Source organism: Aptenodytes patagonicus, chromosome 4 (genome assembly GCF_965638725.1).
Source record: "Aptenodytes patagonicus chromosome 4, bAptPat1.pri.cur, whole genome shotgun sequence".
In the NCBI taxonomy this organism is placed as follows: domain Eukaryota; kingdom Metazoa; phylum Chordata; class Aves; order Sphenisciformes; family Spheniscidae; genus Aptenodytes; species Aptenodytes patagonicus.
The window spans coordinates 58,229,591-58,252,294 of record NC_134952.1 but is presented as its reverse complement, the minus strand read 5'-3'; the positions used below and the strand labels follow the sequence as shown (position 1 = coordinate 58,252,294).

At 44.1% G+C, this 22,704-nt stretch overlaps 2 long non-coding RNA genes across 2 annotated transcripts; both read right to left on the bottom strand.

Moving 5' to 3' along the window:
* Positions 1 to 5,095: 5,095 nt before the first annotated feature.
* Positions 5,096 to 12,912, bottom strand: LOC143160096 (uncharacterized). The gene is made up of 4 exons (XR_012995321.1): positions 12,748 to 12,912; positions 12,496 to 12,597; positions 6,161 to 6,372; positions 5,096 to 5,224 (listed from the first exon to the last, which is right to left on the bottom strand). It is a non-coding gene; the product is annotated as an uncharacterized LOC143160096 (long non-coding RNA).
* LOC143160095 (uncharacterized) lies at positions 12,908 to 21,571 on the bottom strand. The gene is made up of 5 exons (XR_012995320.1): positions 21,471 to 21,571; positions 19,988 to 20,043; positions 17,419 to 17,567; positions 13,099 to 13,336; positions 12,908 to 12,939 (listed from the first exon to the last, which is right to left on the bottom strand). It is a non-coding gene; the product is annotated as an uncharacterized LOC143160095 (long non-coding RNA).
* Between the last annotated feature and the right edge of the window lie 1,133 nt (positions 21,572 to 22,704).

The following is a 22,704-nucleotide window of genomic DNA, read 5'->3' as shown; positions in this document are numbered from 1 at the left end:
ATAAAGAAAATTAACTCTACCCCAGCCAAAACCAGCATACCAGTAAATATCCTTTTAGTTTCCTATTTCCAGCTAAGATTAATTTTCTGATCAAAGAAAATTTGATCAGAACTGCATAGACAGTGCAATAGCAGTGATATTACATGGCTTGAGGACATGTGTTGTACCTTTGAATCTCTACAGGAAAGCCAGCCAGGAGGGGATGATGATGGCTTGTGGTAGAAGCTCTGCAAGAAATAATAACTCCTCTTTGGTTTTGGAAAGGAGTTATTTTTATGTATTTCTTTTCCACTGTCAATCAGAGAAGTCCTTTCCTCACTTTGAAAGTACCGGCAGTCTTTGTTTTATGCCTCTAAAACTCTTAGGATGCTTTTGGTTGAACCCTGTGCTAATTATGATTATTGCTATTTTGATTTCTTAAAAAAAGTCCAGAAGTAGAGATGAACGCTACCACACCATTTGTTTTCGTGTTATAAACTATGTTAACAAGATTAATCTCTATCCTCCTATGTTTCTGCCCTGTCCAGTGTGACAGATAGCCCCCTTCTCCTTCCCCTCCCACTTCCATCTATTTCTGCTAGATCAGCTTTTCCCATCACAGGTGGAGCGGCTCACCCACGCAAGCTCTGAATGGTTTCTGGTTAGCCCTTCACCAGTGATTTTGCAATATCGCCTTCCTGGCTCTTCTACTACCACCACATTAAATATTCGCTGCTTCACAGTGCCTGTTAGCTGGATGGTTTGCTACTAATATCTGGCTCTGAATGGAGACATCTTACTCGGAGTATTCCCAGCACCATCTGCTGCCTTTCTTTATTTCCATTTCTAGAAAGGGTTTCGCTGATATCTGAGAAGCAGGGGAGGAATCTGGATACGGTTGACACAAATCCCAGAAAACATTTGTCTGTTTGTCTTACGCACTAATTAGCACAGACTTGGTCAAAAGTGTTCTGAACTTTTATTTATTTATTTAACTCATTTCTATAGCATCTATCACCATGACAGCAATGTGCTTCAACGGCAGGAAATTAAAACACATAATGCAGGCAGCTAATCAAATGCAGAAGCAAACAGAAGAATTTTGCACAGAGCCCTCGGTGTCGCTACGGTCCCGCTTTGACAGGCAGTAGATTTTCTGCAGGGAAAAAAAAGATGTTTTGTTTGTTTCAAATTCCCTTTTCCTTTGGAAGCGTAAACGTGAAATTACTCTATCTTCCTCTGTTGGGATGTCTTATTTATTTTCCTGCTGGTGGCTGTTAAAGTAGATGATGTTTAATTATTTCCTGGGTTTAATTCATGGCTTGCACAGTTCAGCATGGGAATTGGGGTGGGACTGGTGTGGACTAACCTGTGCTGTTGAGGCACAGCCTGGTCTTAGCAGCTCCATTGCCTTCATGGCCAGGATCCATCCTCCCCTAGCTGCCCAGGCTCCACCAGCTCTCCGCTCCGTGGCGTGCTGTCTCTTGTTAACAGAGTCTTATTTCACCCTTTGCCCTTCTGGGGCTGCGCAGGGGTCAGCAGGTCTCTGCACGTAGGCAGGGGCTGAACGCCGGCGCGAGGCTCCCGAGGTGCAGCACAATTTTCTGGCAGGAGCGGGCAAAAGGGCAGCCGTCCAGCTTGGTCCCATGCACCGAGCTGCCTGCTCAGCTGGGCGGGGGGGCTGGTAGGAGCTTTCAGCAGCCGGGAAGACCTGCTGAGCAGAGGAGAGAGGTTAAACCTGCCTGGGTAAAAGGGGGACACTAAGCCAGTGAGGCTGTGTTTTATTGCTTTGCCTTCGAGGCAGCAGGTACCAGCAGGGAGGGATTTGGAGCTTGTTGCGCTGGTTAGGAGTCACTGAGCTAGTGAGTTGTTAAGATTAAACCATTCACTTAGATGAAGAAAGACTGGGGGACTGGACCAGGACGAAGGCATGAGGAAGGAGGGCTGTGCACTGGGGCCACAGGAGACACGATCGTGAGGATGGGTGTCCCACTGGCTTGCTCTCTTCTCACGGGGCCAGGACGGGGCAAAGGAAAACCCGGCATGAAAACAATTCCATGGAAATCTCTCAAATCATTCAAAAATGTTTGTTTTGCAGGATTCAAGCTCGATCTCTTGTCTGGGCTTAGTGACCTTTTTATTTTAGCGGTATTTGAACACAAGTGTTACTGCAGTTCCCAGCATGTCATGATTTTTTTCCAGTTTTCCCTTTCTGGGCTGCAGCTGGTTCCTGTCTCTGCACATTGCACCCTCTGCCGTGGGCATCGTTCACATGCAAACCCAAACCCCTCCAAACCCAGCGCATGGCCGTAACGAGTGCCAAATCGTCAGGTCAGCTGGTCGACGGTCACGTGTGAGTAGCAGAGTTAGGACTAAAACTCTGCTCATCTGATGCCCTTCACCTTAGTCATCAGGCTGTGCGGTGTGATGCTCACCTCCCTCTTTGGCATGCGTTTCGTGAAGTGGCTAGCCTATAGTTAAGGTGTATATTTATGACTGCATTTACATGTTTGGGTGTGCAGTACAATTGTGTGATCGAAGTAGTGTTTTGGGCTTCGTTTAGATAATTGCCATGTTTAAAATTATTGTTTAAAAAGAAAACTCTTTTAGAAAAATATTAAAAAGAATGAATTTCAAATAAGCCATGGAGAGAGCCTAGTAAAAGAGTAACAGAATCTTTTCAGGCTCTTTTTAACCTTGACAGTGACCCTTTGAGCTCTTTATATCAGGTATTGCATGTCAATCACAGTCTCGACCCTGTTAAGAGACTTCAATCAGAAGTCTGCTAACTTCTCTTGAACACTTTCATCAAATCATCGCCTTATACTGGTGTTCTCAGGTGATTTCTTTTGGGGGCAACAGAATTTTACCAAAAACAATCTTTGTATTATTCCCCTTGCACCTAAATTAGTTTTTATTTGTATTCTTTTGAGTCAACAGTTCAAACACCTAAATACACCTACCAAGGAGCATCCTAGCAGACTGCTTTCCTATTAAGCTTTCTTTAGTATTGAACACTGAAATGCATTTTTCTTGATAAGCACTGGTAATATGTCTGCCACGTGAGTAATGAATGACGCAAAGCTCGAGTCCTTCCCTACGCCCCGACAGTTTATGTAGGTGGGTAGAGGTTTTCTGCTTTGCTCCTGCAAGCTAAGTCTCGATTTCATAGAGTCGTTGAGTAACTCATCTCATAAATCCACATCCTAACATTAGCAGCCTAACTCCTTGCAAAATAATTACATTGCTTCTACCTCAGATTGTAAACTTGGGTGTATTGTTAAACAGCTGTTGTGTTTCACTCTCCAAATGACCAGAATGATTCAAGGTGCAACGCAACCGGGTCTTCTCCCAGGTGAGAGATGCTCCATAAATCTAAGAGACTCATTATTTGCCCGTCCATCCAGATACACATAGGAGAAAGTAATTTACCAGTGGAGATTTTTCATCAGTGAATTACACTAATGAATGCACTAGTCTCTTTTTTAGTTCTCTATCCAGCTTTTTGAGTTATTTACTTGATATTAATTACTGAAAAGCCCAGACTATTTTGCAGAGCCCTTGTACCCAAGTAGTGTTATTTCTTGCTATAAGGGCACAGGAAGGTTAAATACCAAACGCCACTTGATGTGATTTTGCAGAGGTTTTGGGCATATGGAGCCACGAAAGCGCCTGAGGCCATCATCAGATCCACTTGGCATCTGTAATCAGAAGGAGCGAGCTGATTGTCTTTGCTTTTCATAACTCTGCGTTTGAGTAGGAACTCTCCAAACTATTTCATCCGATAATGTCTTGGCGAAACTTTCATTTTGTGTACGTAGCTAGGCAGTCTCTCCTTGCTTTGAAAACTGATTTTATATCACAGCATTTTTCTCTGGCCTTTTTTTATGTTTGTAGGTGCCAGTCCAGGGGCTGCTATTTTAAAGTTTTTTCTTTTCCTCGCGTGCTTGCTTTAAAACGATTTGTTGGTATTGAGTATGATGTATTTTAAATGGTTAAAATAGAGCACATTAATCTAGATTCAATAGAAATTGATTTGAGACTGCAGCAACCATGGTACCTTCATATGCTAAAATCGGAAGGTATCATAGTTTCTGAAGCAGCGAAAGTTAGCACCTGAGTAGTACTCACTATCGGTCAGGTTCAGACGAAAGCCTATTTCTTTTTTTTTTTTTTTTAATAGGCATAAGTTATTCTCTGGGCTGCAGATACTTACAGTTTTCTGTACTTGGAAACAAATCAAAGTTTGTTTTCCAGTCATCTGAGGAGAATAACTTTACAAACCCTACAGTGAACATTGCTTTGGAAACCTGTATGAACATAATCACGCAGCACTTTTTAAAAATGAAAGTAACCCTAAAAAGGCTTTTGCTGCATAGGGAACGGGTGGAGTTCACAAGTGCCTACGAAGGGTAATGGGCTCTAAATTTCAGCTCTGTTCTCTGATCCACAGGGGCAATTCCTCCCAACCTGATCCCAAAGTCTGCGGCAAACTGTTGTATTTAAGAGCCCTTGGGAGAGTATTTCATGGAATGGAGATTAGAAAGCAAGAACTGAAAACTGAAAAGTGCTTCGTGGTGTCTCTTTAGCAGCTTAGGATTGATTCATTTTAGTATTTGTGTCTGGGTCATATTCACTGCTGCCTCATAGATCAATGGCACGACAGGGTCCCAGCTCTTGTTGATGCAGCATATGGGAACGGGATCCATTATCTTTAGTTCCCAGGACTATAAAATGTCTAATAAACTCAGCAGCAAGAGTGCCAGATTTGTGCGGCACTGCCAGCTGCTGTAGCCTTCTTGTCTATTAAGCTATGTTTTTAGTTTCATTATTGATGGGTAATGCTGATAGTTGAGCAAATTATGTTGCCTGCAGATTCGAGGCACTTTACTAAAGCATCGATGATGTTAGAGGGTTGAAAGAGGCTAACAGTAAAAGAAAACCAGCCAGAAAACAGCCCCTGGCACCCACAGAGTGAATTCATGGTTCACATGGCTTACTTCTCCTTTGGAAACTAGGAGGCCTCCAAAGTTGTGCCTATGGGATTTGTATGGGAACACTCATTGCAGGAGACAGGGGAAAACAAAAATCGTGTGTACCAGAGCAAGAAGGAGACCCAGCCGTGGGAGATCAGGGCTCGTAGCAGGACCAAAGCCGTTTGGTGGAAATCCCATTTGCCGTGGTGCTCTCCTAGCCTGTCCCCATCCTGCCTCCTCCTTCTCCTTTCTCTTCTGCCAGGCAGGATCTGGATCAGAAAACAGGGGAAATCCTCAGTTCACCACCTAATTAAAAAATATTTGCTCGTTACCTCATAAGCCTCTTTCTCCCATGTCAGCATGACTTGTAAAGGTTACTTCAGTTCCTGTGCCTCCTCTTGCAGGGAGGGAGGGAGGGAGGGATTCCTGATGCAATGAGAAATCAATTTAAATTCACATGGGCACAGTCAATCCTTAATCATGTCAGCAAACTCAGTCTGGCTGCAGGAATCGGAGTAGGAAGTTCAAATGCCTCAGTCCCAAATGTTCATCCCCTATCGCAGAACCTGAGGCAGGGTGTCCCTGAGCGTTAGTTTGCTGCTCCAGCACTTTTCTCAGTTTCTTCCCTAGCTGTTTACATTATAATTTGTCTCTCCTCTGTTTTTCCCACCCATCACTCTGTGGCTCCTGCTATATCTCTGGAATAAATTCCATAATCTGAAAATCTCTGAAAATGGTGCAAAACATGATCTTGCATACGGACATCGTTATAGTGGGTTGGGGGAAGAGCTCCCTACTCTCTTTGCTTGTACCCTGTGCATTGTCACTAGGGGCATGTTGCAGTTCCTGACCAGTATTAGTTTTTATTTCTCTCTTTACTCCTCTGGGACATGGAGATCAAGCACAGCTAGGGGAAATTAGGCAACATTTTCAGTCTCTAGTGTCTTTAGTTTAGGCACTTCAAAATCTGTAGCAGGCACTCAAATGGAAGCAAGTTAATATGAGCCAGCATCCACAGCTCCCATTTAATCCACTGACTATTGATGCCTTTGATAAATGTCTAGATATTATTTCTTGAAAAGAGAAACCTGTATCCCACGGGCAGGATCAGTTTCTGTATCTTGGACATCTTGGACAAGGGAAAACAAAATTTGTAGCATTAATGCTGGCATAAATGCAGAAGAAAATGTTCCCTGGAGTCTTACCTGGGCTAAGGTCTGTACGGGTGGTGATTAGAGTAGCTATCACCCATGCTTGTAGCTAGGCTGCTCTGGGTTTGCAAGTCTGCTGTCACTGCCCGGTGCCCGCTAGCTCTTGACAGCCTTCCTAGGGCATTTCCGATCTCTCAGTCTTCGCTGCCAATAGCTGCAGCACTGGGAAAAACCTGTCAAATGCTGGTGTGTTTCTGCCAATGTTTCTGCAAGGACCAGAAAGAAAGAAGCTCGTGAGCCAGGAGTTTCTTTTAAAGGACGCGGATCAGAGGTTTTATGCAAACTACTTTCTTCAATTATTGTGCAGCACAAAATTATTTAAAATCTGCTATAATTACTGGGTATTTAAAAATATTCTGGGGAATAATTTCTGGGCCCTTCTGTTTTTCCCTTCCCTTTACTGCCACATAGAGTCTCAGCCATCAGAAATTCTAAAGAATGACCTTCATAAAAATGAGGGAGGTGGCAATGACGTGTTTGACAAAAACACGACTTCTGCTTGGTGAAGCTGTATATGCTGATCAGAAGACACTAAGAGGTGGGGGATTCATTACTTCCATCAATACCTTGTTCAGAGCTTTTCACCCTTCTTAAAAATGCCTTCCTACCGTCTCAGATTTGTCTGTCTCAAGCTTCCAGCTACTGGGTCTTGTTATCTCTCGCATTAAAGAACTTCACTGTTCCCACTGTTTCATGAAGGTAATAGTACATTGTAATCAAGCCACCTTTCGGTCTTCTTTTTGATAAGCTAAACAGATTGTGCTCTCTACATTTCTCACTCTAAAGCACTTTCTTCAGCTCTTAAACCATTTTTGTGGCACTTGCTGTGGCTTTTTTTTCTGTGCAGTCACCAATTTTGCTACACCCTTATTAAAAAAGATGAACTCTGGAGTTGAGTGTTGTCAGGAACTGGCCTCATCTAGACTATATACAACCTAAAAAGCGTGTGCCTGAATCTGCTCACATTCCCCTCTTTGTATATAGGGTTTATTTTACCTCTTTTTAGTGCGGCTTTGCCCTGGCAACCTGTGTTCAGCTGCTTGTCCACTATGACCTTAAACCCTTTGCCGTTATTGTGGGATTACCCTGCTGCCCATTTCCAGGAGTGGCTTCCACTCCACATCCCTAGCCTTTACACCTGCCTGTATGTAGATGCAATTGTTTGAGTGAGGCTATCTTACCAAATGTTGCTCCATCTTCCACATGATTTACAGTTTTTCTGAGGGACTTTTAGAGAGATGGCTAGCACCTAACATAGGATGCTGACCTAGTGCCTCCTGTCCCAGCTCCACAGCAGATTTGCCCTGGAAAGGGACTGTGGTCCATGGAAGATAATAAAATGAATCCCCCAGGCCTGTCTCCTTCAGGCAATAAAATGGGAAAAAATGAACTCCTCGGCTCCATCAGAGTATTTGGTGGTCTTGACCCCATCCTTGTGACAGACCTGTTGCTACCTGTCACATCTTTTAGATTTCATGAAGAGTCTTGGGTGGAAAATGTTTTCAATGTCTCGGTCAGTTCTGACCTGCAGCGGAAACATCTCCGTTTGAATCCCACTCAAAAATACCTCAGTTCTTCATCCATTTAATGCAATCTTTACTGATATTGTGGAGTGCTTATTTTCTAATCACCGTGCTGTATGCTATTAAGTGAAGCACCTGACAATGGAAGGAGGATCGCTGTATCACCAAATCCATTGTCAAAAAGAGAAATATTTTTTGAGACAGGGTTTCTATTTATAATAATGCTGACTGACATTAATTATCACTTTAAATCTGTATCAGCACTTCCATTTGGCATAAGAATGATGCCGGGAAGCTCCTCCAGCAGTAAGAAAAATGTAATGCCTCCACGTTAGGTCCCCAGCAGTTGCTCTGGTGTTGTCCGCAATCACGCATGGGTGTTGCTCTGTGACAGAAATGGAAGGTATTGCCCTCCCCTTTTAAAAGCCCCTTTTTTTGCAATAGGGTTTGCATGCTCAGGCCTTTGCTTTGCTGCTCAACTCCACTTTATGAACATGGCAGGGTGATTTATTAAGGACTTCAAGAGGGAGACACGAGAGTCGCAGCCGCACCGCTCTCGCAGGGCTGGCCAAGCCCCCCTCCCCGTCTGCCTCTGAAGCCACGAAGCAGCTGTTTGTATAACACATGGTGGTGGCGCAGTAAGGCACTCACCCATTAAAATGCTTTCAGTGCTTGTCCTTATAACTTAAATAAAGACTTTTGGTTTTCCAGGCAAGGGTTTTAGAGATGTCTGTCCTTTGCGTGTTGTTATTGCTTACATTTCTTAAAGCTCCACACATTGTAAGCCTGTGGCTTGCAGTGAAGGCATGCTGGTAAATGATTTATAGAGGGTCCTACAAATCATGTTGCACAGAGTGCAACCCCTTCCCCCACAGCAACAGTCATCATTTCAGAGCAGCACGGTCTTCAAGGGAGCTAAGCTGTCCTTTCCCTGCTGAGATTTAGGAAGCCAAACAGTAAAATGCAGCTAGAAGTGAGAGTAAACATGCCACAATAACAACCTGGCATTTAAGTTTCAGCAGGGCTTAAGGTGGCCTCAGAGTAGCGCTTGCTTATCAATGGTATTATAACATTAACAGGCATCTGTATATTGTCTTAATGCTTTTACAGATAGAGAGATATATATATTAAAAAAACCCCGAATATGTAAATATGTCAGCAAGGAGTTAAAATGACTTCAAGGATTAAAAGGCAAGCAGAAATTTCTAACAGTTAAATGAATTGCAGAAATCTCCATTATTAATTGTGGTCTCGGCTATACCAATCCAGTCAAACCTCAGAGCGGTCGCAGCAATCTGAGAGCATAATTTGACTGTATGACACTAACCTCGGGACTTTTCAGCCAAAGAGCCCTTGGCGCCACCCTGGAAAGACATCGCATACGATGCTCCATAGGGCACGTGGCAGTGCCCAGGTGTACAACAAATGCTTAAAAAGCCCTCAGCCCTGCCAGGCTTCCAAACACGGAGAAGGGATGCTCCTACCCAGCCGCCCTCCCAGCAGCTGGTGCAGCTCCCAGGCATCGGTACGCAGTTGGGTAGAGGCTATCGGTATAGGATGTTTGGGGATCCAGCTTGGTCTTGGATGGCTCTGGCATATGGTGAATATGAAGAGCTTGTAAAATTGCCTACGCTGCCTTCCCACTTCTCTTGTTCTCTGTGCTGATCACAGAATTGCAGAATAATTTAGGCTGGGAGGGACCTCGGGAGTCATGTAGGGCAACCCCTGCGCGAAGCAGTGCCAATTAAATCAGGTTGTGCAGAGCCTTGTCCAGATGGGGTTTGAATATTGCTGAGGATGGAAACCACAGCCTCTGTGGGGTCCTGCTTCAGTGTTTTGACTGCCCTTCTTGTGAAAAAATTTTTTGCTAATATCTAATCTGAATTTCCTGCATGCCAACTTGCATCCATTGCCTCTTTTCCTATCCTGCTGCACCTCTGGGAAGAGTCCTATTCAGACTTTTCTTTGCTCAACCTTCAGGTAGTTGCTCCAGGTCAAAAAAGGGGAGCCCCACACTTTGCCAGCTCTGTTGATTTTAGTGGCTCCAAAGAGTCAATGCAACAAAACATCACAAGGAAAACGGTTCCGGTGCCTAGAAAGGAACGATTTGCCGTGCAGTGAAACAACTGGATTAACAGATTGCAATTTAGACAAAATATTTTACCAAGGTAGTCGCCAAACAGTAGCAATGAAAAGATTTTTGGATTTTTACTAAATTAAAAGTTCCTCTGGGGCTGGGACGGGGGGATGTTTATCAGCAAGTTATGCCCTCTTAAAAATAATCAAAACATTGCTGGAGCTATAGACTAATGTCTTAGCAAGATGCACGATCTCCTTAATGGAAAAGTCAATTCTAGCCACTGTGATACTCCATCTGATGAGGACACTTAGCTGTGATGGGGTGGAATAAAGTGCTTTATTATACTAAAGTGAACCACACTGCGAGTGTTGGGGATATGGTTAATGCAAGTACAGAGAAATTACACAGTGTCTGTTTTGACTTTCTGATTTCCTCTAATGGACACACAGCCTCCAGGCCAAGCGCTCGGAGAGTTTTGTGCCATGCCATTTTCTCCGATTATTAGCTAGGCTTTTCCTCCAAAGTACCTGGTGGCAGTGGCTTATTCACAAACCCGGCGTTTACAGCTGGGAATTTAAAGAGCTTGCCTCCCGCATCCAGCATCATTCATTTCGATCCCATTTTCCTTTAATGACGCATGAGCCATTTTAACGTGTTAACCAATGTCACCTGTACGGTGCGGGAAACGGAGCAACATCGACGCCTCCCCGCGGGGTTTTGCGTGTGGAATTTGTTAGTTCAGCGTTCCTCCTCTGACCGTGGCTATTTTTCTCTCTTTAAGATCCACCTTAGCTCCCTGTTTAGATGTTTTGTCGGTGAAGGCAGCGCGCGGCGCCGCTGATGGGGAGAGCGTGGGTCAGCGCTGGCAGGGCCACGCTGCTCCTGCCGGAAAACTGCTTTCCCAGTGTCAAAGGCTGCTGCGAGGGGATGAGGCAAATCCCCCAGGGGAAGCACACACCACACCCCCGGGCATTCAATTAGAGGGCCCTTGACTGGCGCTTTATAAGAAAACTTTTCTGTTTCTGTACTGCTGTTGCTGATTTGGGTTTGGTTTTCTTTTTTGTTTGTTTTTCCAGTTGGACTGCCTGGGACAAACATATCTGGGGGAGCAGAGGGACTGTCAGAGGCAAAGTCTTGGGTTCAGGTTAAACACTTGTGCATTTTACATATTGGATAAGAGCGGGTTTTAATCTAAATATTCAACATTCGTTCATATATATGTATACATATACCTATACAAAGGGACTTGCTTTGTCCCACAGCCTCTTTTCCTGCTATTGCCTCCATTTCCCCTGCCTGCCTTCCAGTCTCTGCCAGTTTATGTTGAAAACCCACTGAATCCCCAGCCAGTGTAAGATACTCTACTTCACCATTTAAATCTCTCTTCCCATCAATCCCCGGACTGTTTGTTTCCCCCACTGCTACTGAACCGGGCTTGTGTGGAGCTGAGTTATTGCAATGGGCTGGCTTCAAATTTGTCTTGGTCTTGTCCAGGAGACAAGGAAATGCATGCAAAAATAGTCTCCTAGGAAAACTGACCATGGAAAATTCAGCTTAAGGAGCAATAAAAGAATTTACTGCTGTCACACAGAAACCAACAGGAGAATTTACGTCTCCCACAGCAAGCTCCCTCTGGGGGCATTTCTGTCCTCGGGAATGGAGGGAGTGGTCCTCAGCGAGGCCACCTTGGAGGGCCAGCAGCTCCCTGCAGCACGCAGCCATCCTCGCCCATCAACCGAGGACTCCCCTCGCCGGGCCCACATGAGTGCTGCAGCATCTCCTGTTGAGGCTTTGCCCTCCGGCTTCAGGAGAAAAGGCAGCAGCAGCTCTTTGCTGGGAGCTGTCACACCCCAGCCCATGTGAGGGGCAAAGGGCATTTTATTTCCTCGGCAGGCATGGTGGTTCCCCCCGACCGCCCTCATCCCCTGTGCTTCCTGCAGCCACACTGCTCCATGTCCTGGGGGTTTTTCAGTGTCCCCTCTGTCCCCTGGTAATTTTCCGGTTGTTGCCTTTTGTCAGGCAGAGCGTGGGATTTGCACTCCTCATTGACCTGGAGGAGGTCTCAGAGGGCTTTTTTGTCTTCTTTCATCCAGGTGCTTCTGCTGTTTCCTAGCTCCCAGCCCAAAACTCAAGGGTAAACCAACATTCAGGCCCACCACCTCCGAGAACTGCCTGAAAGCCCCAAACTGGCCTGCCTTGTATTGGCGCGGGGTCTGGGCAGGAGGGCAGGCAGGCAGCCCCAGCCAGCCGCAGACCCTCGTGGCTGTATAGGCACGCTTTGGGCTGCGGGGAGGGAGGCAGGGAGGTGTCCCTGCAGGGTTTTTTTTGGGAAGGGCTTTCCTAAGAAGCTTACGCCTGTGTGCACACCTCATGCTTTCCCTTTTAGAGATGTCAGATGATCTGTGATAAACTGACAGTATGTGCAGAAGCAGCAAGGAGACGAGGTCCATTTTAATGAGACTAACTCTACTGGGTAGTGAAAATTGTGCCTCGACAAGCCCCTAGATCTTGTTTCTCTTTGCAAAGTATCTTAACGGCATAAAAGGATTTTTACATAAATAAGGAAAGGCAATTCCAAAACCAGATTTCTTTCAGTAGCCATTGAAATGGAAAGTTACCACTGAGAATTGCATGCTCCCCTTTAAGAGGTAAGCACGATCAGAAATCAGTATTCCCTTAGCTCCTGAAAACAGCCTGAAATATTTCTGAATGAACAGTGTGTTTACCTGGGGTTCACCATTCACCTAGCAGATTCTGCAAGCGCCTGCATTTCCTCTGGGGTCGTCTGTAGGAGGATGAAGCTGTGGTTGGACTTCAGTAAATGGAACCTTGCAAATAGATGTGGAAATAAATGCTCATTATTATCATGCATGCGCCCTGACTTTGTTACTATGGCTTTTACCATCTCTTGAGAAGGCTGTTGGTACAACCTCTGCCCACTGGCACAGAGATTTAATCACACGTATGGACAGCGTTACCCAGCGCTGGCTCAATACGACCAACTCCTTCAGTGGCACAGGCAGAGTTTGGATGCTCGTGAGGTAGGATGAGTGAAGACATGTAGCAAAGCTCAAGGTAAACGTGAGAAGGCACCACAGCGCTCTCCAGTCCTTTGTCATTCCAGGAAAGGACTCGTGTGCCTTTCATCACCTAGGTAGCATCATTATTCCCTGTGGACAAAGAAGTCAAGTCAGCACAAAAACTTTTGGTGCTGTTACCATCTTATAACTAGCATGTTGGCAGGCAACTAAATGCAAAGGCAATTTGGCATGCATTTCAGGGCTGTATTTGTTTTCTGTCTCGCTGTGGAAATTATTCCTCATTCTTACCTCCAAGGCAGACTCGAGTAACACGGCATGTGAAGCCGATCTTCATGGCTAAGTTATTAGTCTTTCGGGCATACTGGGCTCATACTTCATGCTGGTTGCCAATACAATCTGGGTGAATTTTGGAGAAGTAATCATAGTTCAAATAGGGTCAGCTGTACAAGGCCAAGGCTATTGATGGCTATTTTCTGAGTTTTGCTGTGGTCAGGAATGCCTGTGACATCTATTTCAATTCAGATTCCTGCAGAAACCAGAAAGACATCTTCACTTAGGCCTGTGCATAAGGAATTCCTTACCCTAGGATAAAGGCTTGAACTGCAACGTGATTACGTACAAACCTTCAGCAATTAAGTGATACACAAAATAATTTATGCATACCGGCACTAGCTAAATGCAAAAAGACAGCTAGTCCTGCTCTGAGTTGCAAATAAAAGCTCTCTTTCAATGGTTTATTTTTAACCTAGACACCACTAGCTTAATGTGTTCTGGAGCATCTATAGAGAATCATTTTTACGGAATATATTTTTTAAATCTTGCTTTCCAGGGAAGTACTTTTTTATCTAGTACTCTTTCCTAAGCTATTTTTGGACCCCAATGTACGAATGCTAACATTTTCTGGGCAACATTGTGAAAAAGTTAATAGATTAATAGGAGATGTAAAATACTCCAGACTGCGTAAGAGTTATCTGGTCCAGTTTGCCTGTTCTCTGTTGAAATGTGGATTTAGTGATGATTTGTTCAAGCCTGTGGGAATTCTTCTTATTTAGCTGTGTATTCAAAAAAATCAAATGTTCTGATCTTAAATTGTATTTCTGACTACAAATGACTCCTGTATTTTTTTAGCTAGATCTGGAATATCTCTCCAAGGTAAATACAGTCTATTCTTGAGTTTGCTCTTTGTTTGTAAAAGTCAGATTTATTTAAATAGGTGTAGGAAATTCCAGGATATTAACAGATTTTTAAAGGCCTGGTCAGAACAACTGTGGGAAAGCAGTCAACATTAACTTGATGGTCATTCCAAGTGTTAATTTTGACTTCAGGAATACTAGGTACTAAAATGCGTTCCCAGATAAGAATTGTAAATCTTGCATTTAAGAAAAAAGAAAGTGTGATCCTAGAAAAGAGATGCAGATTTCTCCACATCTCTGCGAGTGTTCAATCCTTACACATCTGATCGATAGCTTTAGCAGTGGGACACGTGTGTGATTTATTCACTTTCAGATCTTTCTAAAGAAGGCGACAAAACAATATTAAAATCTCCTGTTGCTAGTCAGTGAGTAGATGTTATTCGCTGTGGGAAGAGCGGTAAGGCTGGCTTGCAAAGGCACAGACAGCTGTAGCTACAGGTACCTTTTTAGATTAAGGTGAATGGAGTAAGGTGACAAAGAAAGCTTTGATTTCCATCCATCAGGATGGCAAGCAAACAAAACAAACACAGCAGGTGGCCATGCGCAATGATACCAAGACGGGCCAGAGGAGTATCAACTCAGCTCAGCGTAGCCACATGCATCACCAAAGCGATACCAGGGCAGTGGCAGTGGGACGGACGAGTTACTGTGGTGCTCCGACCCAGCCAACAGACCTTGCACTCCTCTCTTCTGACAGCTAACGTAGATGGCGGCGACTAGGACTTTTTCTGCACTAACGGCCCTCTTATTGCTCCTTTAGGGATCCTAACTGTTGCTAGCAGCAGCTGGGGGGCAAAAAAGCCCAGGGCCTTTGGGTACCACAGATCTCATCTATAGCCATGAAACAGCAGGGAAATGCCAGAGGCCATATGGAGTACAGCCGGTGGCAGTTACTGCCCAGGCCCCTAAAAACAGCTCTGTAAATGAGTTGACAGCATCACAGCAAACGCCTGCTTGTGCTTTCTGTGCCTTGTTGCGGGGGCACTGCATCTAAGCTTGTGCCGCCTTGCACAATTAGGCACCAGAGACTTCGGTAAAACCAGCTATTTGTCACCCCCTCCGAGTAAAGTGGCGGGTCCCCTGCCTCACCAAAGCAGCATGGCAGCCTGGCCTGCCTCCCCGGCCCCTGCCTCCCGTGGCAAGGCTCCGCCAGGTGCCCCCACACCGACAGCCGACAAGAGATGCAAAAAGCACCGGCAGCATAAAGATTACAGAGATGCATCAAAAAAGCCTCCCTGCCTGTCTCCCTGCACAGTGGACCCAGCGGATCTTTGATGGGTTTGAAGCCCTAAAAGGAGATCTCTGTGTTCTGGTACTGCTTGAGCCTCCACAAAGGAGATGAAAAGGAGGAATAAAACATCTGATCAGCCCAATCTGGTCTGAACTGCATGCATTCATTACGGCAAAGGCGGATTTCTTCTGGTTCCTCCTCCGTATCCTCCTCCTCAGTGGTGGCAGCAAGAAGCTTGACACTCCAATTACAGGATATTCGTGTTAAACAGAGAAGAGGGACAGCTAGTCAGTGGCAGACGTTTAGGATATGGCATCCAAGGCTTCATGCAGCCAGCAGAAACCTGGAGGAACAGATTGAAACTACTCTAGTGGCCCGGCTCCTCACAACTCTTCGGTATAGGCTTAAATTAGCTCCTAGCAGTCAGCATTACCCATGACTTGAATCAGGGTCCAAATGTGCTCACTTCACCAAAGCTACTGTGAAATGGGACTGGTGTCCCGGAGGCTGGAAGGGGCTCCGTTGCGTGGGGCTGCTGTTGTGGCATACCATAGTGAAGTGCCTTTTCCATGCCTTTTCCATGCTTTTTGTCCCCCCCCAGGTTTGCCACTTGGCTATACCTTGTCTCTGAGCCCCCCGGCACAGGGTCTCAGGCCAGGAGTGCTGCTCACTTTATCCATTTACAAAACCCCGCAGCTGAAATCCATTCAAAGGCTTGTGTAAAAGTATTTGATGTTTGTAGCTCTGAGACCGCTTTGTCCTTTCAAACTTGAGAAAAGTTTTTGTCTTCTTTCCCCGCAGGTGGAAATGGTAATGTGGGCTAGGAAAAATGTCATTAATAATACAAACTGGGGGCCTTTGGGAGAAAATTTGTTATGAAAAGTGACGACTCTGCATGAGTGTGTCATGCCATCAGAAGTTTATCTGGATTTTCTTGACTCTTCACATATGGATATATTTCTCATCTGCCACACATGGTCCTTTTCCTTTATTTAATTAGGGTATAATTATAAGTGCATACCTAAATTAGAAGAAATAAATAGAGATTCATCCATTCAGTAGGCATTTTTCTAGGAAAAAAAATGTTTTCCTTCAGATATTGGTTTTCTTCAGGGTTTTTTTTGTCTCTATTTTTAATTTAAAGATACTTCTCTTATGTTCTGTGCACTTGTTTTCATTAGGTAAAGGAATGCCTTGGCATGAAAACCTGTCCTGAATCCACTGCCTGCTTGACGGATATATACAAAGACTTGAAACGTGAGGAAAAGCGGATGGTTACAAGAAAAAAAAACCAACCCTAACAAAAAGAAAGGAATTAAACCCAGCGCAGGGGCATGTATTAATACTGTGTGGGTGCCATTGCATGCATTGGTTCCTAGGAACGATGCACAGCATCTTGCTTGACAGGCTAAGACTGACAGACCTCGATGATGAATCTCTACTGCCTTCTAAAAAGGTTGGCCCTCCTTTTTATCTCTAGATTGATCCTGACCAGTTTGCTGCAAGTAGGTACTGCTTGAATTTCAAATATTGAGTACTGGTGTCTGTGACTGGTCCCATGCTGTAAATCACATGCTAATGTTTCTCTGTCTTGACTGGATGAGAATAAACATAATAATCAGGAAGAGGCCTTGAAGAAGCCACTGCAGCTTTAAATCTCTCAGTGAGCAGCAGCAGTTTAGGGAGAAGCAGCTGATAAAGCGGATTAGGGAATTCTAGAAAATTTAAAACCCGCTCCTTTCTGGGCCACACAGGCTCTGCCCAAGGTGTCATTCCTAGGAAAGTTAGGCTGCTGTGAAATTTATTGCCGGGGTGCAGAATTTACATTTCAATTTCTCTTGTCGCAGTCCGGGCTGCGGTCAGATCCCTTCTGCCTGCCTTAGCCACTTCTGTGCCATGCACGCCTCTCCCCCCGTCACAGCCCTGCGCAGCCCCCGGCCCCAGCCCGCTCCCCCGCTTCACCCGGGCTTTTTGGGGGGGGTGTGCTGAAGACAACCGCAAACCACTCTTCTGAAAGTTTAAGGAGAGCAAGGCTGGCCGGGGAGGGTTGCAGAGGTTGGTTGCTGTTGCTTTTCACTATATTGCTGCCCTCATGGCCAAGCAAGGGCTTATATTCTCGACCCTACAGAAACTCAGTGGAGTTGAATTTTTTCCATTGCCAATAAATTACGCTCAGGGGTTTACCTGAGAAGAGGTAGGCACAAGCCAAGGCAGGCGACGACCATCTCTAGAATTGCAGGAAAGGACCTGTCATCCTTTTCCAGGAGTCAGCGAGGCTCTACTGGGCTCCAGATGTACCCTCATGGCCCAGGTGATGATGAACTGCTTCCACCCTGCGGGGAAGGATGGGAGGGGCGGTAAGTCTTGAAGACATTGTCTGAGAAATTGAAGAAGAGGAAGAAGAAAAGGAAGTAGAACATTTTGACGAGACAAATTTGGAGGGATAGGAGAGTAGGAAAAGAAATAGTGAGAAATGGCAATGAGTGCAAAATAATGAGATTGCTGATGATAAAGCAATTCTGGAGAGTATTTGGTCGAACTTTTTAACAGGGCCACCCCAGCCCCTTTGTTCTCTATGTTACTCTCCTTGTCAAAGAGGTTACTAGCAGGAAGGTTTGCAGAAATGATGGTCATTACGTGGATATTCATAAACATCCAGCACGCTGCCAGTCACAGGACAGGAACAGGCTGTATTACCTCTGGGCCTGACCAGAATTAGCCAAAACAGAGAATCACAGAATCATAGAATCACGGAATCATAGAATCATTTAGGTTGGAAAAGACCTTTAAGATCATCAAGTCCAACTGTAAACAGCTTGAAATTAGCAATGCGTTCCTTTGTGGAGGAGTCTAAGTCCTGACACTGATGTCATGACTAGCTGAAATTATGTCTAAATTTGAAAAGAAAAAAAAAAACTTCCTCAGAGGTGTTTTGCAACTGTAAATGAGGCATAACTTGCATCATCTATGAACTATGATGAACTGTTATTAGCATTTGAGTGACATTTCCCTTAGAAAGCCAGGAGGGGTTCTGACCCTGTATTAGGGGTCCCTCCTGACACTTAAATAGGAAGTGCATATGGAAATAGAGTTGTCCAGGGTGTCACCACCTTGAGGTGAACGATAGCTTGAGGTGGAAGGGTGGAGAATAAATGTTACTGCAAGAAAAGCTGCTGAATTTCCTTTTGAGAGACTGATAATCTCGCAGGCTTCTGCAGAAGCAGCTTTTGATTATCATTGCTGATGATATTAGAAGACATCTCTGGAGTCTGTCCTTTAAAAAATGGTTCCCTAGTGCTACTTGAAAACATATGGGTTGGGAACTGAAGTGAAAAACTGATGTTTTACTAACTTGGCATGATGGAGGCTTAGAAAATGATGTGCCTGATACTGGAGATGCATTTTTAACAGTAAATGAAACCAGACTGCATAAAAATTCAAAATACTAGAGTGGTAAATGTAGATGAGAAAAGAAGTTGGAACAAGAAAAAGGGGCTGGTTAAAGAACCAAATGAGAAAAGATGGATCAGACCTACAGTTGGGGTGAATTGGAGCAGCTCCACTAACTTTAGCGGATCTATTTTGAGTTGCATGAACCCACTGAAGATCTAGACATATACTAGCAACTTATACACAGGGTTTGAGTAAACCAGGTCTAACAGAGCATTTTCAAATGCAGCAACTTCCTGAGGGCTTTATCAAGTAATAGGATGGGCAAGCTTAGACTGCAATTTGGAAGGTAACAATTTTGAAGGGAAAGGAACAGAGAGATGGAGCCGATGTCAGTGCATTTTGCCAGCTCCAGCTATCGCACCAGCAATGCCTAGCGGAGGAGCGGCCTCCTGGCACATCTGTATGGGTTACTGAAAGGAAGCAGGAGGGGAAAAATGGGAAGAAAAAGGAAAGAGGAAGGCTCCACACCCTGGTTGTCCCAGGCTCCTTCAGTCTAGTATCTTGTCCACCTGCGAAACTGGGCCATAGTTAGAGTATCTAATGCAGACATAACAGCCCCAGTTCCAGTGGCTCTTATCTGTACAATTTAATCCTCTTTCCAAACAACATACACTAACCCCCAGAAGATGTTTCATACCAGAACAAGCATGCCTTATGCTGGAGTTGGATCAGGTTAGTTTTGCTGGTTTAATAGGATATTTAAAAAAAAAAATTTAAAAAGCATTATGCTGATACTGCTTCAGTGTATTCATTGGGCAAAACGCTGGCCTTCAACAAGAGAGAAAGCTGGGTAGACTCCATCCCATCAGCTCCACCACCTGTGGAAAAATTAATATATTCTGGTTGCTGCAGAAGAGCTTTTGAGAAAATGCTACTTTGGCAAAGTGCAGAATCACTGCGTCTCTTGACTGGCCATACAGTTTCTGAGCTCCTGCCAGCAATTACTGATTTTGTAAACTTATTGAAGTAAAAAAGCATTCCCTTTCAGTGCCTTTCTGCTCCACCTCCTTGTCTCTTTTAGACCCGTTAGTCATCACACACATACCCACAGGAAGAGTCAGATGACCATCAGATTTTTTGCCAGACAGGTGCTACAAAATTCCTTCCCCTTCCAAACTGCTAGATGGTGAACTTCAGGAAGTTTGTGTCATCTTAAGAAAAAAAGCAAACTGCTGCTGAGGTTGGCATCCTTCTACAACAGTATGGGCAAGCTCTCAATCTGCTCCATTTCTGTAAACAGGTCAGATATTCCCCCCCCGCCCCGCCCCCTGGAAATGATTTTTTAAATGGCAGAACTTACTTTTTTGCTGTATGGTGGTTACAGTGTCTGTTGAAGCTGTAAGGTTCTGCAGTATCCTAAAGAAATGGTAGATCCTAAAGACAGCTTTCATCTTTAGCCACAATCAATTAACATAATCTATTTTTCAATTTTCCCAGGCCCTCTTTACACTCTCTAGCTAGGAGCTTAACCTCTTCCAAAAACCAACATAGCTAAAAAACACTTAATATCACTCTCAGTTCTCATAGAAATCGGAACAGGTTTTGCATTTGACTACACAAAGAAGTTTTATTTCAGTGACTTGAGGTGCTAGACTTTTTCCAGATGTGACTCAAGCCATGATTTCCCATTGAAATAAGCTTTTATCCTTTATCCAAGAGACAGATCGTGTTATGAGAAAATTAAAATTATTTTATTCTAGATGATGTCTAATTAAATTGAACAATAAAATTTGTTATCATTTATGACTGCCAAGCAATTAAGTGACCTGGTGATAGGGAATTAAGTCAGTCTTCTTCCTTTGAAATGACAGCTGAAATAACAGAGGCACTGTTCTTTGTCTACTGTATGTGTGCTGGAGAGGAGGCAGAGGAGGAAGGATGGGAACAGGACGATACACAGTCAGAAAAATCCTGCCCGTGTTGAAACTGCTGAACTGTTTCCCATTAACTTTCCTAAGGGCATAATTTCCCCCATTGTGTCACACCTTCTAGGACAACTTCGTAAACAAACAAGCAAAAAAACCCCACCTTGCTTCTACTATGATTTATAATATCCCCTGAACTGTTAATCTAAAAAGCTCTTTGAGTATATTTTGCCACCTTTCTTTCTCTTTTTCTTTGACATCCCTCAGTGTAAATGACAGCGGAACATGAAGAGTGCATGCTAGCTCACTGAAGGTGTGTGCCAATGAACTTGTAATTTAAACATGACACAGTAGGAACTGGATTAGGGACATTTGGGTATAAAACCAGGAGCATCTAAAGTGCCAGGGCTGTGGCAAATTCACCAGCATTCTAGACCACAGCCTCTCCATCAAAGATGGGAGATACAGCCTCAGGGCCAGGTGACAGCGTGGCTGCATAGAAAGTTTTCCCTTTTGCACCACTACAGTTATCTTAATTACAGCAACTTAATTCAATTGGCATACAGTTGCTTTTGTTCAGTGATAAAAGTGTCCAAGGTGACACAATCCAAGACAAAAAAGGCACATGTATATGGAAATAAGTGAGTCTGTTTGGGACATTATATTGGCATAACTATTTTTCATAAAAATCATGCCCCATCTACTGCTTTTTCCAGGGCATCCAATCTTTGGGTGGCTGTTGATTATACAGCACTGTGTGATAGGACCATCATGTATAAGCATCAATGGGTGTTTGCCTATCCAATAAAACCATATACAAAAATCAATTCTCTACAAATGATCTCAATAAATTGGCTGAAAGCTTGTAAGACAGTAACAAATGGACAAAAAAAAAGCATCTATTTTGGTGCCACTTACCAGTTAGTGTTAGTTATTTGTCACCAGACATCTCACTTGCATGGATGAAAGATTGCTTTGTTTCCTTCTCCCCAGACTGCCATAACCGTGATCTACCATTGGGCTCCCTTTGAAAAGGAAAAAGTCACTATCAACCATCCCTCAATACGTAGCAGCGTCCATCTGGAACAAAGTTTCTGTTAGCCTGCATAGATTTGGTCTAATTGTTAATTACTGTAATCAATTAACTTCCATGGATGGAAAAAGATGAAAACAAAAGCTAAAGAGCAAGACAGTTTCATGCAGAAGATGTTTCTACAGCAGCTGAATACTCCCTGCTTTCACACCACAGTTGTAAAGGTTCCTGGTTTGGGCTTGTAGTTTTCCTTGATGATGGTGGCATTAATAATTTCCAACAGTGACAGACTTCAGAGTGTCAAAAGAATCAGGGCTGTAGTGTCAGAAAATAGGAACATAAGCCACGCAGAGCGAATGCAGAGTTTTTTTAATGTGTTTAGATTTTAAAGCCTTTTAAAGGATAGCATTGCAGGCTTCGAGTGCCCTAGCAAATCATTAATGATAATATGAAATCCCAGCAGAATTATAGCAGCTATTTCACCATGAACTTGGCCATCCAACCGTGTAAAGAGAGTCCTTTCCACCTCCGGGTCGTTGTGAAAAAAACATCATCTCGCCACCAATCTAGCAGGGTAGCCTGATCAGAGACTAAAACTAGAAGAGTGACCCATACCGGCTATATTTATTACTCAATATAGAGTTAACATAAAGAATGGCCGGACAAATTAATACAAGAAAAATTCTTCAAGGACTATTAAATATCTCAAGAAGTTGTTGAGCTGCAAATAGTTGCAGGCTGGAAAAGTCCTTGGAGGGAGCATCCCTACATGCTTGTCCTGTTCTCATGCTTCCTAGGCACCCACTGTTGGCTGCTGTCAGCTGCTTCTGGTCTTGTGTTCAAGACAGCGACTTCAGAGGCAGAGCGTAATTACTGGTCTATTTTTAGATGCTCTAATTTTGGCAGAAGGCCAAAAGTTGTAATAACGCAGCTTTGGTATTATCTGTCATCTCCAGACATGGAAAAGGGCCATGAATTCAGTATAGGGGTAGATAATGTAGATATATTAGAATGCATTATTATCTTCAGTTGCCTATTGCCAGTTTCATTTTTATTGCATGGCAAGGGTCAACACCTTTAGGTGGTTCAGAGATCCCAAAGGGTGACAAATTACCAAGA